The sequence below is a fragment of the Cucurbita maxima genome, unplaced genomic scaffold (genome assembly GCF_002738345.1).
Source record: "Cucurbita maxima cultivar Rimu unplaced genomic scaffold, Cmax_1.0 Cma_Scf00007, whole genome shotgun sequence".
Classification (NCBI taxonomy): Eukaryota; Viridiplantae; Streptophyta; class Magnoliopsida; order Cucurbitales; family Cucurbitaceae; genus Cucurbita; species Cucurbita maxima.
Window position 1 is genome coordinate 6,452,417 of NW_019272023.1, and position 17,122 is coordinate 6,469,538.

Consider the following 17,122-nt stretch of genomic DNA (forward strand, 5'->3'; position numbering starts at 1 on the left):
CGCCGGAAAAGAAGGAAAAGAAAAGAGACCCATAAATAAGTTCCAGAGCGAAAGCTTAATCTCTTTTCATTTAATCGACCGTAAAATAATTTAAATCATTTAGTTAGAAGTAAGAGTTCTCCTCCAATTCGTTCCATTCTCTTTTTAAGCCCTCAAGCAAAATTTCTTAAGAAAATCACCAAGGCCAACAAGCTCGAAAGCGAAAGGAATTTGAAATTTTCGATTTTGGATAAGAACGGAAGGAATTAGGGGTAACTCCAAATTCCATCTCTTTAGTCCCTTCATCTTGAATTAACCTTTCCTTTAGCTTCATGGTACTTAGATGAACATGTTGAGTTTTATTTATAAAATTCATAGTTGGTAAATAAAAAATCTATTCTATTTTCAATAAAGTTATTATTGATGTTTATTTAGTAAAAATTGTTATTGAATAGAGTAAATTTTACGATTATTAATCTAAATTCAATAAACTAAGGATATTCTGACTATAGTATGATTACTTGAACTATAGGTAAAGACATTAGAGTGGATCAAGTTCAAGTATATAGTCAAAATGATCTATAGTACAGGGATAAGGCTGAGTACCTTATCTTGGGAACATTATAGATGTGGCCCACTTTTATATATGATAAATAAACAATATGATCACTAAATTATACATGTAGAGACATGTCAGTAGGGGCGTCCTATGCAATGAGTATTGCATAAGATCGAACCATGAAGAAAATCACTCACACTTTATAATGTTGTTTACGGTTGAGATTGATTTTTTTTTCATTCGGTGACCTAGGTAACTCGATCGTAATCCTGAACTAACCATGAACTTCTGTTTATTCAGAATTATCCTTAGATTTGCATGTGTGAGAGTTGCTCGAGTTTGCCGATTCAATAGGCCTCCCATTTCAGAGGTAAGACTGGGTGAATGGCAAGGGACGTGGGGTGCAAGATGGAATTCACTCCTACCCACTTTTAGGGATAGAAGAGAGGTAGTTCACTTAAGTACTGACTCCAGGTCTTGAACAAGGGGCCCCACCCTCTCATTGGCCTGGGAGGGATTCGGTTTACTGGTTGGACCACAAATCAATTGTTCATGAGAGGATTAGTGGGACATAAGGAACAAGAAGTAACTTTAGGGGTAAAATGGTAAATTGACCCAGCTCTAGTTACGAACAAGCTATGAAGGATCGACATACTAATCATGGTTATATTAAATGAACAGAAATATATCTATAATGAGGGGAGTGCAACTACTAAGCTATAGTGGAGTATCCCAATAGTTAACGAATGTTGGTTAACAAGGTTAATGAGTTTGACCGGTTAATCATGGATCATTAGAGCATATGATCTATAGGTCTATTAGGTCCCCTACTGGCTCATATCAGACTAAACCATAGAACAGTGTGACGAGTGAGTTTGAAGTATTCGAATTCTAATTAGAGAATATACGCTAAATATAAACGATATATTTAACCGCATTTTTGTTTTATTTACGAACTAAACAAAAGGAGAGAATCGAAGATATTTAAATAAGATTTAAATATTTTAATCAATATGTGTCGAAATTGATTGGGATTGACATTTGAATTAATATTAATTAAATAGTTTAATTAATCATTTAATATTACTTTAATTTAAAATTAATTATTCAAATTAATTGTTCAATTAAAATGGAGAAAGTCAAAATGTTGACTTCACTTAATGCAACTATGTACACTTGGCGTGCAGATTAAAAGGTTTTTCTTTAAATAATGGCATAACAAACGTATTCGAGCTCATTCATCCATGGAGTCCTTAGACAAATCCATCACCTTTGTCTTACTTCACATCAAAATGTCCCGTAATCATTTAAGTTCTGAAATATATGAAACATTTAATATTAAAATGAGTACATTTGAATAAAATATTAAAATCTTTATTGAAAAATAAAACATTAAGGTAACCTTATTATCAAAGCACAAAAATGAAATAAATTTGCAAGTTATACACCATTATAGAAAATGAAACACAAATAAATTCGGTAAAGGCAAAAAAAAAAAAAAAAAAACTCAATTGCCAGAAAACACATGTTCGTACCTCAATGTTGCAGCCAAAAACTTCTTCGACTTACGTAGCTCAATGGTATTTTGCCCAAGTTTTACCATTCCGACAATCCTTAAGCTGAAATTGACCTTGTTTATGGAAATTAAACTCAATATAAGGTTTATATTCTCTATTTATGTTAAATTGAGTTCAGAAATTGTAGTTACTAATGAAACTAGATAGACATTAGATAGGCATTCTAATAGGAAACGATAACTAATAATACTAGAAGAAATTTTGAGGGAGGAAAAGCAAACGTACTCGAATTTAGGGAGAACGCCGATTAAGGGCAACCAAGTAAGTGGGGGAGAATGTCACAATCTGCAATATGATTGTGACCCGAGTAAGTCATCGAGGATGATTACTAAGTTAAGTGGGCGAGAATGTCACAACAATACTATGAAGATAGTAGGTTGTGACCCTCATGCCATGACAAGCAAAGTGTCGTCCCTCAAGAGATGCCCATCCGGCCATATGTGGGTCAATATAGAAGAGTGCCATGATGCGATCGAGGAGGATGATGCATCATCGAACACACTACCACGCAAAGTGGGCATTGAAGACATGTTGAGACACAAGCAAGACAGAGACATCAAAATAGACATGAAGGGCAAAGATAGGCTTGTTGAAGGGCCAGGTAGGGCCCCAGGCCTTAACCTCAAAAGTGGAGATTTCGGAAGGAATTTGGATATGCGGTTCGGGAATTAAGTCCATCCATATGAAATATGAATGCTCGCCAAGTTTGATGCCAATCGGACATTGGACGGACAATGCACGACACTGTATGACAACTCACTAAAATCATGTCTATGCCTGGTAGAATGAAAATGGCTCCAAATGTACTACAGGGGTAACATGGTGTCAACTCTCCACCACCCCTGGGCCCTGTGGCCTCAGTGAGCTACCCTGTGGCACATACGTGTGTCATAGTGTGAGAGAGCGTGCCGAGACAAGTGTCTTGGGCGACTTCCTTTGAAATGGGTTTTTGAAGAACAGTATCGGACGACATAGGTGTGCCGGTATTGCGCCCTAGCCCGCATGTTGGAGGTTGCTACATACACCCGCTATCCGGTACGGTATCCGTAAATGACTCGGCATGGGCACGGGAGGGCCTATGCCTCGATAGAACCAAGATGCATGGATGTTCGGGAAGTCCCGATAAGATGAACGACACGTGGACCCATTCTCGATGGCATGACCGAATGAGTTATGATGGCCGACAATATCCCGAGACTCGGGATGGCGTCAAGACATATGGACCCTGTCAATAGGGATCGAGATGACGAGATGAGATGCGACGTTGCATTGAGAAACCTTGGCCCGAGCAAAGCCAAGGTCGAGCCGAATGACTTGGCCTAGCGTAGAGGCAAGTCAGATGTGTCGCAGACGATTGAACGTGAATGCGCAGGCGGCGTGTGTGGTCGAACAAGTTTGGATTCTACACAAGCGATGTTTGATGGGCGAAGACAAACCTCGCATAAGGTCCGACAAAGCCACAAAGCCATGGCAAAAAACATATATGGGGCTTAATTGCCCCTCAAGGCTACTCGTGAACGTGTCAAGATCACGACGCCGCACGGCCAAAAATGTAGGACCGTGACAGTTGGCATCAGAGCCACAGTTTGTGTGTCTAGTTGGGCAAGACAGTCCAGAGAAACGAACCCAAGAGTTGATCGAAGACCTTGCAAGTGTGTCAAGATTGCCGTAGTGGGCAGGACAGTTGCGGTCAAAATTATAATCAGTTGAGGGTTGAAGCCAAGACTACTCAAAAATCATTAATGTCGTGTGTCGACACCTCAATATGGGGAGATCTACCCGTCAAGCAAACTAAGCTAACCTGACAAAAGCTTGCAGTTCCAAAGTAGACAAGACAGATGAAACAGAAAACACCATGACGGTGCCTTCCAAAGAACCATTCACATTAGAGGAATAGTATTAGTGGTTGCAAGTAGAGAAGCCGAGAGTTGAGAAAAGACAAGTGTCGGCCAAGTGCAAAAGCTATATACAATGTAAGTCCTTATGGAGGGACTGTTGGGTTTTATGTCCTAAAACTCATAGTTGGTAAACAAAAATATATTCTATTTTCAATAAAGTTATTATTATTGTTTATTTAGTAAAGATTGTTATTGAATAAAGTATACTTTACGATCATTAATCTAAATCCAATAAACTAAGAACACTCTGACTATAGTATGATTACTTGAACTATATGTATAGACATAAGAGTTGATCAATTTCAAGTATATAGTCAAAATGATCTATAGTATAAGAATAAGGCTGAGTACCTTATTTTCGGAACACTATGGATGCGGCCCACTTTTTGTAACTGATATAAACAATGTTATCACTAAATTTTACATGTGGAGACATGTGAGAGGGAGCATCCTATGCAATAAGTATTGCATAAGATCGAACCATGAAGAAAATCACTCTCACTTTTATTCGGAATTATCCTTAGATTTGCATGGGTGAGAGTGACTCAACTTCGCCGACTCAATAAGCCTCCCATTTCAGAGGTAAGACTGGGTAAATGGCTGGGGACGTGGGGTGCAAGATGGAATTCACTCCTACCCACATCTAGAGATAGAAGAGAGTAGTTCCATTAAGTACGGACTCCAGGTCTTGACCAAGGGGCCCCACCCTCTCATTGGCCTGAGAGAGATTCAGTTTACTGGTTGGACCACAAACCAATAGTTCATTAGAGGATCAGTGAGACATAAGAAACAAGAAGTAACTTCAGGGGTAAAAAGGAAAATTGACCCAGCTCTAGTTACGAACAACCTGTGAAGGATCGACTTACTAATCATGGTTAAATCAAATGGACAGAAATATATCTATAGTGAGGGGAGTGCAATTACTAAACTATAGTGGAATGTCCTAGTAGTTAACGAATGTTGGTTAACAAGGTTAATGAGTTTAACAAGTTAATCTTGGATCGTTGGAGCCCATGATCTATAGGTCCATCAGATCCTTCTGCTTGCTCATATCGGACTAAACCATAGAACAGTGTAACGAGTGAGTTCGAAGTGTTCGAATTCAAATTAGGGAGAACGCGCTACATATACGATATATTTAACCGCATTTTTGTTTTATTTACGAATTAAACCAAAGGAGAGAATTTGAGATATTTAAATAAGATTTAAATATCTTAATCAAATATGTGTCGGAATTAAATTGGATTGACATTTTAATTAATATTAAATAGTAATTAAATATTTTAATTAATCATTTAATATTACTTTAATTTGGAATTAATAATTCAAATTGATTGTTAAATCAAAATGAAGAAAGTCAAAATGTTGACTTCATTTAATGGAAAAATACATGTTAGTGGAATTTTGAGGTGTTTAAATTTGGTTTAACGAAACTTAACTCAAGCATGCATGCTTGCCACATAATCCCAAACATTTGAGTGGAATTTTGAGTGTCAAAATTTGGTGATCTCAAATTTGCATGAACATGCAAACATGACTCTTTAAATAGAGTGATCCATGAAAAGTTGGCTTTTTTGGAAAAATCCTTGAGAAAAACCTCTCATAAACTCTCTCTTCATATATACTAAATTCATCCCAAGTTTAGTCACTCACCGGATTCCACAATCCCGTTCTAAGGCTGGAGAGTAGTGGAGAAGACACTAGTGGTGGTTCGAAACCAGTTCGTGAGGAAAAAGAAACTTGAGCGACAAAAGGTTAGTATTCAAACTCATTGAGTTTTAATGCTTTTGAACATGCTAGTTAGTTCACTATAATTGATGTACTTAAAGTGCCTAAGATCCAAATTTCTTCCGCATGTGTTATATTAACACCATCAATTGGTATCAGAGCAAGTTTTAGGCACTTTATTTACATTAATTTGATCATAGTGGGTACCATTTCATGAATGAAATTTTGTGGTTGCTTAAGTGGATAGTTTTTGGTTTTGGCATTTTTGTATGCTTCCATTTGATACAATTATTGTAATAAGCCTAATGTGTATGGGTTTTAATGAATGAAGAAAGGTTTGTAATTTTTATAGAGTCGTTAGAGTGCATTTTAGGTTGTAATTGATCGAAAATAGAAGAGATGCAAGCTGAACGGAAGAAGAAGATGGAAGAGGCGGTTCAGGTGTTTTTTCTGCCGTTGGGGTCTGGTTTAATGTTTTTAAGTGCTGGTTCGCCCAGTTCGTGATCCTCGGAAGCGTTTAATTATTAATGTAATAATTTAGTTAATTGCTTGCTTTAAAATGCCAAAACCAATCTACTTTAGTGTGTTTAATTAATTATGCATTATGAATGTATGTTTTAATTAAATAGAAAATTTATATGCATAAAGTATGTCATATAGATTTAAAATCCCACTATAGGCTAACCATGTTTCATGTTATAAGTGTTATAATGTGTAGTATGCATGTTTAGGGTTCCATGAGTGATAGATATAAATTGTTATATTATTGCTTGGAATGGATGATTACATAATTGTTATATAAAGCATGTTAGATGCATGTTATAGGTTATTTTCAACGTCATAAAATGAGATAGACGTTAAAATATATAATAAAGATAAGTGCATGCTCACTTAGGGTTAAGAACCAAGCACGATCAATTTTAATAGTTAAAATAGATCGATGTCTTGTAAAATTGTGCTTACAAGAAAGCTCACCTGGCATGATCTTGTCTAAGGCTGGAGGTACTTAAGTTGACGGTTTACGGAACACCTACTATCGGGAGATCGGACCAGTACTTGAGCTTAGTTAGCCCAGTTTTATGAGCATGCTTGAGTGATGTAAGTTTTGGAAAAATCACCTAGACTTAGGTTATATTTAATTAGCCGAAATATACCTAAGTAATGAGTATACCCAACCGTCTAAAATACTTAGTGGGAGGAAGAAGGTATATGAGATACATCGTTTTCCTTTTCATGTTTTCTGAAAAATTCACACCGTGAGATTCATGCTCGGCCTCGTGTCGCCCTGGGAGCATCCTCCATTCGGAAGGTATTTGCATGAGTCAATAACAAGGTGAATAGAGAAAGTTTATAGTAAGTGGAAGAAGGAAATATATCAACACGTCCTATGGTCTCCACCACTAGGTTGCACCGTGAGATTCCCATGTTCCGCATGCACGTTGCCCTAGAGCAACTACCCATTCGGAGGGTCGTAACATGGGAGTCGAAACAACGCAAACTCCAGAAATGGATAGGATTTCTTAGGTCCGTTCCAAACTTTTGTTTTTTCATTTGATAGCATTGTTGGGACCGTTCTCTAAGGTCTGAAAATGGCGGGTCACACTTACGAAAAATTACTAAGAGTTGGTATATTCTTGACCAAAATAGCAATAACTAAAACACTATAGGAACAAGAGTTATTCTGGGATTAGTGTTTAAGTCAAGAATGTCTTGGTTTAATGAAGGAGTGATTGACTGCCCCTCGATAGCAATTGCTCTAACTCACTAAAGTATCGTTGCAAATTAATAATTTATGGGTACATTATTACATATGCTATACCTGATTCGATTAAACAGGAATAAGTCAAATCGCTAATAGAATTTTCTTTACATCACAACATGACAAACTCAATAGTACAATTACTCGCTTTTGAGAAATTAAACGACGACAATTACGCAACTTGGAAATCAAACCTAAACACAATTGATGATTTAATGTTTGTTTTAACTGAGGAATGTCCTCCAAACCCCAGCTCAAATGCAAACCGAATAGTTCGGGATGCGTATGACAGATGGATAAAGGCAAATGACAAAGCCCAAGTGTACATTCTAGCCAGCATATCTGATGTTTTGGCTAAGAAACATGATGTTATGGGTACTGCTAAAGAGATTATGGAATCTCTAAAAGAGATATTTGGACAACCTTCCTTCTCCCTTAGACATGAAGCCATAAAATACATTTACAACTGCTGTATGAAAGAAGGGACTTCAGTTAGAGGACATGTTCTAGACATGATGATCCATTTCAATGTGGTAGAAGAAAATGAAGCTGTCATTGATGAGAAGAGTCAAGTCAGTTTTATCATGGAGTCTCTGTTGGGTTTTATGTTCTAAAACTCATAGTTTGTAAACAAAAACATATTCTATTTTCAATAAAGTTATTATTGTTGTTTATTCAGTAAAGATTGTTATTGAATAAAGTGAACTTTACAATCATTAATCTAAATCTAATAAACTAAGAACACTTTGGCTATAGTATGATTTCTTGAACTATATGTATAGACATAAGAGTTGATCAAGTTTAAGTATATAGTCAAAATGATCTATAGTATAAGGATAAGGCTGAGTACCTTATTCTAGGGACACTATGGATGCGGCCCACTTTTGTACATGATATAAACAATGTGATCACTAAAATTTTACATCTGGAGGCATATGAGTGGGGGCGTCTCATGAAATGAGTATTGCATAAGATCGGACCATGAAAAAAATCACTCTCACTTTATAATGTAATTTACTGTTGAGACTGATTTTCTTTTCATTCGATGACCTAGGTAACTTGATCTTAATCCTGAGCTAACCATGAACTTCTGTTTATTCGGAATTATCCTTAGATTTGCATGGGTGAGAGTGGCTCAAGTTCGCCAACTCAATAGGCCTCTCATTTCAGGGGTAAGACTGGGTAAATGGTTGGGGACGTGGGGTGCAAGATGGAATTCACTCCTACCCACTTTTAGGAATAGAAGAGAGGTAGTTCCCTTAAGTACTGACTTCAGGTCTTGAACAAGGGGACCCACTCTCTCATTGGCCTAAGAGGGATTCGGTTTACTGGTTGGACCACAAACCAATTGTTGATTAGAGGATCAGTGAGACATAAGAAATAAGAAGTAACTTCAGGGGTAAAATGGAAAATTGACCCAGCTCTAATTACGAACAACCTGTGTAGGATTGACTTACTAATCATGGTTATATCAAATGGACAGAAATATATCTATAGTGAGGGAAGTGCAACTACTAGGCTATAGTTGAATGTTCTAGTAGTTAACGAATGTTGGTTAACAAGGTTAATGAGTTTAACCGGTTAATCTTGGATCATTGGAGTCCATGATCTATAGGTTCATTAGGTCCCTCTGCTAGCTCATATCGAACTAAACCATAGAACAGTGTGACGAGTGAGTTCGAAGTGTTCGAATTCAAATTAGGGAGAATGCGTTACATATATATGGTATATTAAACCACATTATTGTTTTATTTTCGAATTAAACAAAAAAAGAGAATCTGAGATATTTAAATAAGATTTAAATATGTTAATCAAATATGTGTCGGAATTAATTGGGATTGATATTTGAATTAATATTAGTTTAATTAATAATTTAATATTACTTTAATTTGAAATTAATAATTCAAATTGATTGTTGAATCAAGATGAAGTAAGTCAAAATGTTGACTTCATTTAATGGAAAAATCCATGTTAGTGGAATTTTGAGGTTTCAAAATTTGGTTTAACCAAACTTGCATACTTGCCAAATAAATCCCACAAATTTGAGAGGAATTTTGAGTGTCAAAATTTGGTTAACTCAAGCATGCATGCTTGCCAAATAATCCCAAACATTTGAGTGGAATTTTGAGTGTCAAAATTTGCTTATCTCAAATTTGCATGAACATGCAAACATGACTTTATAAAGAGAGTGATCATAAAATATGAAATGTCTTCTTCTTGGTTAAAAACCTTGAGAAAAACCTCTCACAAACACTCTCTTCATATATACAAAATCTCTCCCAAGTTTAGTCACTCACCGAATTTCACAATCCCGTTCTAAGGTCGGAGGATAGTGGAGAAGACACTAGTGGTGGTTCGAAACCGGTTCGTGAGGAAAAAGGAATTTGAACTACAAAAGGTTAGTATTCAAACTCATTAAGTTTTAATACATATGAACATGCTAGTTTATTACTATAATTGATGTTCTAAAAGTGCCTAAGATCCAAATTGCTTCCGCATGTGTTATATTAACACATCAAGCTCTCCACCACCCCTAGGCCCTGTGGTCTAAGTGAGCTACCCTGTGGCACATACGTGTGTTACAGTGTGGGTGAGAGTGCCGAGATGAGTGTCTCGAGCGACTTCCTTTGAAATGGGTTTTTGAAGGACAGTACTGGATGGCACGGGTGTGCTGGTATTGCGCCTTAGCCCGCGTGTTAGAGGTTGCTACATACATCCGCTATCTGGTACGGTATCCGTAAATGACTCGACATGGGCAAGGGAGGGCCTATTTCTCGATAGAATCCGGATGGATGGATGTTCGAGAAGTCCCAATGAGATGAACGACACGTGGGCCCATTCTCGATGGCATGACCGAATGAGTTATGATGGCTGACGATATCCCAAGACTCGGGATGACATCAAGACATATGGACCCTGTCGATGGGGATTGAGAGGACGAGATGAGATGCGACGTTGCATTGAGAGACCTTAGCCTGAGTAGAGCCAAGGTCGAGCCAAATGACTTGGCCTAGCGTAGAGGCAAGTCGAATGTGTCACAGACGATTGAACATGCACGCGCAGGCGGTGTGTGTGTTCGAACAAGCTTGGATTCCGCACAAGCGATGTTTGATGGGCAAGGACAAACCTTGCCTAAGGTCTGATGAAGCCACAAAGCCGGGGCAAAAAACATATATGGGGCTTCATTCCCCCTCAGGGCTAGTGGTGAGCGTGTCAAGATCACGATGCCACACGACCAAAAATGTAGGACCGTGACATTGTGCTCCTTTTTCTTTTAGATTGGTGACGAGGTACTCCACTGTAAATTGATTTGGGTCGTGGTCTGCCTCAATCACGTCATTCCACTGCCAAAAGGTGCTTTCGTCGAAGATGACGTCACGAGACACGTGAGCTTGCCCCCCCCCCCCCCCCCCCCCCCCCCCCCCCCCCCCCCCCCCCCCCCCCCCCCCCCCCCCCGCCGGATCAAAGAGTCTGAATGCCTTGCTCCCGAGTATATATCCGATGAAGATGACTTTTAGCCCCCTAGGATCGAGCTTGGTGAGGTGTGGACGTGCTTTCTTCATGTATGCGACGTAGCCGAACACTCGAAGATGATGTACTGCTGGCTTTTTGTTGTACCAGGTCTCGTGTGGCGTCTTCCCATTGAGGCTTCGCATTGGTGAACGATTGAGGAGGTAGACTGTCGTCATTACAGCCTCTCCCCAGAACCTCCCAAGCATCCCGGCCGTCATCAACAATGACCTTGTTGTCCCGACGATGGTCTGATTTCGGCATTTCACCACCCCATTCTGCTGGGGGGAGTAGGGCGCTGTTAGTTTTCGCTGCATGCTGAGCTGATCACAGTACCTACCAAAGCTCGCATAGGTAAATTCTTTGCCTCGGTCCGTGCACAACGTTCGCATCTTCTTTCCGCATTCAGCCTCTGCTCGCGCCTGGATGCGCTTAATCGTCTTTGTTGCCTCACTTTTCTCTTGTAGTAGGATTAGCTACATGAAGTGGCTTTTGTCATCGACGAGCAGGAGGAAAAGGGTCTTGCCGCCTGGGGTCGCCAGCTTGATGGGCCAACAGATATCGCCGTGTACAAGCTCCAATGGCTCACCAGCGTGGTAGGATGTCCTAGACGTTACGAGGGTGCGCCTCTGTTTGGTGATTAGGCACCCATCGCATAGCTTGTTCACTTCTTTGATTACTGGCAAACCGTGCACTATCTCCTCCCTGTGTAATTTTTGTAGAGCAGGAAAGTTTAAGTGCCCGTACCTTGCGTGCCACCTCCAAGATACTTCTTTGGTCCTGACCGAGAGGTTAACTGGTTGTTCTATCACCAACTCTAGGATGTAAAGGTGGTTTGCCGTGCACCGAACTTGCATGAGCAGTCATCGTCGATCATCGCAGACCTTGAGTAGCCTGCGCCCGATGGAAATGTGGCAGTTGGCCTCATCGAGTTGACCCAGGCTCACAAGATTAGCCTTGAGCCTCGGGATGAAGTAGTCACCGGTCAGCTTGTGGTGCTTGCCTCCCTTGCTGACGAATAGAATGGTGTCGTGCCCTTTGATCTTGATGTCAGAGCTGTCGCCAAATTTTACAGTCCCGCGAATCCCGAATCGACCTCAGAGAATGCAGAACTGGCCCCCGTCATATGGTTTGTTGCCCCTGTGTCGATGACCAATCGTCGGTGCTTCTGATGTTCGCCTCTCTCACCGATTTGAGCGAACACTCGCTCCTCCTTCAGTTGAATTGGCTCCCCAACAGGTGCTTTTGTTACGAGCTGAAGCTCTTCCTCGAGTTCGATGCTCACTAGAGGAGCAGTTATGCCGACGTAGATAACCTCCACCTCCGTGGATTTGGAATCGAAACTGGGAACGTTGAATAAGACCAATGCACTTACCATGAAAAGAGTTGGCTCTTCCTCCTCGGATCGAGCCACATGGACCTTCTCTTTGTTCCTGAGCTTGCTCCAACAATAATTGCTCAGGTGGCATGGACCTTCTCTTTGTTCCTGAGCTTGCTCCAACAAGAATTGTAGAATTGTTCCTGAGCTTGCTCCAGCAATTCTTGCTCAGGTGGCCCTTCTTCCTGCAGTTAAAGCACTGGATTAGCCCGCTATTGGTCAACTCCTTCTTTTGACCCCCCTGTATGGCCCTTCTTCCTGCATTTCGAGCACTGGATTGGCCCGCTATCGATCGACTCCTTCTTTTGACCTCCTCTTTCTTGCGCATTTTTTCGCTCGTGAGCCCTTGAGATTTCTATGGCTTCTTCCCGCCTTTGCGGCTGGAGGACCCGTTGTCTAGCAATTCTTGTTCAGGTGGCATGGACCTTCTCTTTGTTCCTGAGCTTGCTCCAGCAATTCTTGCTCTGATGGCTCTTCTTCCTGCAGTTCAAGCACTGGATTGACCCGCTATCGGTGGACTCCTTCTTTTGATCCCCCTCTTTCCCGCGTGTTTCATACGCGTGCGCCCGCGAGATTACCATGGCTTCTCCCCGCCTTTGCGACTGGAGGACCTGTTGCTCTCGCCGGTGTTGTCACAGAGCTTTAGGCGTGCAAGCCATTCCTTCTCTATAAGGAGTAAACGACCCTCCTTGTTGACAATTGAAGTGGCATTCTTCTTCTGCTGCTCGACGTTACGCAGTCTTCCGGTCACCAATTCCATCGTTAGATCGTTCACGTCAAGTAATGTCTCGATGGAAATTGCGACTTGCTCGAGGTGATCAAGGACGATATGTAGCATCTTCTTTACGATTTCTATCTTCCTGATGCTCCCACCGAGAATGGTGATGCCGTTGGCAAGCCCCGTGATCCGCATTGAAAAGTCTTCGATGAATTCGCTTGCTCCAGTGATTCTTGCTCAAGTGGCCCTTCTGACATAAATTTCTAATCCTTAACTTTTTAACTTAATTTTTTCCCAGCTGACATAAATTTCTAATATAAGGAGCATATCCTTAAGTTCAAAAAAGAATACGGTAATGACATTAGATTTCTACTTCCCTAGAGTCACTACTGTCATCATAACTTAACCATTTTGTGTTAGAAATTAGTGTTGAAAGTTTATCATAAAATATAGACTTCATCATGCATTGCAATAGAGTTACATGTTCGAAAACATCTTTAAAACGACATAACAAAATACTAAATGAAATAAATTAGCATTAAATTTAAAACACTCTATTCTAATCTAACTCTAAGTTAATAAATACAACTACCCTTTTCATGTGTCATGGTCTCGAATGACTATGTCGTCGTAAGTCGTACAGAGATGTCTTGCCTTTACTTGAAATAGCAGTAGCACGTGACATGAGTATTATAAGAAATACTCAGTAAGTGATCCCACTCTTGGTGTTAGATGCAAACACATACAATCATGTATAGGACATATCATATCAGTCTATATTCCTTAAGCGGCTATACAAAACAAGTTAGTTGGATGTGTATTTACTGTTCTACAAACGGTCCACATGTGCAAGTATGAACCCACAAGTCGATTCGTACACCTCTTGGGCCCCTTTCATTGTTGGGCGAACATTCCCTTGAGATCTTGATGTCGAACACCCATTAGGGTTTGCGACCGTCGTAGCATTATAATAAACATAATGATCATTTTTCTATCTCGTAGTGTACACGTCAAAAGAGGGGTATTTCCTAATGCATGAACACATAATGATGCATGAAATCTCAACAATTTTATTCATTATCATGTAAGACAACCCCTTCCATTTTTCTTCGTATCATATCATGTACTATATCGTGAAACCTCTTATACCATAACATTTATCATATCATCAGTACATCATCATATCAGGTGTCATAACGTTCACGTATCATCTCATAGTCACGTTGTATCACGAACATATCATGGACTTATCATCTCGTAAACATATCATAGTCATATTGTTTTGTAAATACATCACAATCATATGTTACATAAACATAACCTAGACATATTCTTTCATAAAACATATCATGGTCATATCATTTCATAAACGTATCATAGCCATATCATTTCATAAACATATCCGTATCATATCGTTTCATTAATATATCATAGTCATCTCGTTTCATAAACATATCTTAGTCATATCATTTCATTTACATATCCGAGTCATATCATTTCATAAATATATCATAGTCATGTCATTTCCTAAACGTATCCTAGTCTTATCATTTCATAAACATACATATCAACATATCCTAGTTGTGTCATTTGCTAAACGTATCCTAGTCATATCGTTTCATAAACATATCCTAGTCATATCATTTCCTAAAGATATCTTAGTAATATCGTTCCATACACACACCACAGTAATATCGTTCTGTAATCATTTCACACATATCAAGCATATATCACGTGTAGAACCACGAGGCACGTGTCATCATACAAACATCATCTTTTAACCAAACTGATAGTAAGGTCAGTTACATGGTTTGCATTAGCAGACGTTCTCCTTACACTCGAGGAAAATTGTATTCTGCTTCCCGATGTTGCTCCAAATATCATCGAAAGTTCTTTTCTATTCGAACGTCTATCTCATTTTCAATAATAACTCACATTTCTAGCCTAAATAAACTTGAACATGAAAATAAGATGCTATACAGATCTTAGTTGATTCAACTTTGGGAGAGTAAAACATGTATTAATAAGTATCAAAATGTCTATACCAAGCTGAATGATAGAGTTTTGAGCCGAGAAGCTACACCGAGTCGAGTCGAGCCAAGCTACATTGAGTTGACTGAAAAGGAGTCAACATCTGCATGCGAGACACGTATCAGTTAAGGGAGAAGCCATGTGCGTGGTTCGTTAATGTAGCACCCCATAAATAAAGGGAATTAGCTCTAATAAGAATAAGCGGCCTATATAAGACCCAACTGATCAAAAAGGGAAGAAATTGAATGATTAAACAAGGACAAGGGACTTAAGCAAGCAACTCCTACACCTTTACAAGTCATCTTAAGGAATCAAAGGTCTTTGGCAAGAGATTGAAAAGGAAAATGGAAGTGAAAATAGCAAAAATGTCGTTTTTCCAATTATCAAGAATCTTTCCCGATTGTTTATGGATTTTTCGAGGAAAAGGATATTAAAATATTCAGAAAGTGAAAAATTACAAAATACCCTTGGATGAATGGATAATTACAGAAATGCCACTTTGATCAGAATTAGATATGATCTAGAACTCAAATTGCAGCCGTTGGATCTCCTCCAAAATTGGATATGATCTAGAACACGTATAGATCATCACATTAAAAGACTAGTATTCAAAACCAAGGTCGGCAAGGCTGTGATCGTTCCTGATATTTTCGACGCATTATCTAGAAAGTTCATTCTCCAAATCATGATGGTTTTGAAGGTTTCAACGTCGGTGGAAGCTTCCCCTATAAAGTATGAAGTTGGGGCAATAGTTTGGAACAAGAATCGAGCAAGGTCAAGCACCCAATCCAAGGCAATAAGCGTTTAGATTTTGGGTCTCCTACACTCAAATTTCTTCCACATTCGAGAAAATTCTCAACCATTTCTCTTCAAACTTGTTTCTACAATTTCTAAACAAGATTACCCACAAGTTTTATGAAGCAATAGAGTGCTGAGAGTGCCCAAAAACCATTCCCCCAATCCAATCCACCATTGAAGAGTTTCAAAGAAAACTTTTAAAAAAAATTCGAGGATACACGATTATTCATCGAGAAAGAATGATCCTAATCAGTTTCTGCACCTCCAAGGAATGTTTTCATAGAAGGCCACGAAGAGAAATAACCTCGGGAGTGTGGCCAACAGAAGGAAATACGTTTCGGGTAGAATTTGGGGGGAAGTGTCAAATTTCTATCTACAGACCCTTCTCCTTCAAATTAAGGATCCCTTTAGCTTCAGAGTAAGAAGTTAAGTAACTTTGATGAATCGAGAGCTGAAAAGTCGTAGAACAAGCTACCCAAGAGATAAAAAATCTAGCGTTTCGAGTGAGTTGCATAACAAGAACGATTTCTGAAAATTAAGGTTTCACACTCAAAGACGTTCTTCCAAACAAATTCTTGTTGCTTGAGGAAAAGATATGGAAGAGGTTCCATGAAGAAATTGGGCCTTGGAAACCCCTAGAATTGACTACTTAATAAGAAATCCTCTGTTTTTTGCTCAAACGAGAAATAAGTTTTTGAACGAACTTTGGAAGCGAATATCTTAGGCTACGAACAACGAGAAGGTATAAAATAAATCCCCATCTCTTCTTTGTAATACCTCTTCAAGTTTTATGAACAAATTGAGGAAGAAACAACATGATTGGAGGAGTGGAGCTCGAGTTTCAGACTGCAGCGCGAACGACCATGCGTGTCCTCTTCCCGTCCAGAGGAAGAAGACAATGATGTGGCCGATTCAACTGAATCGACCAAGTCAATCCAAAATCCAACCTTCCCTAGATTTTTCTCAATTTTAACTCCCTTTCAAATTGATTCTTACGAAGTTTCAAAAACTAGACACAATAAGGAGTCCGTGGAAGGAAATTTGAAGTAATTCGGATACGGGAAGCTCAATAAAGGAGGTCCTGAACGTCGATGACGAGGTAATTAGCCACCTTAGACTTTTTGTTAAGAAATACTTGTAGGAATCGATTGGATATCCATATGAACCATAAACCAAGTATGAATTAA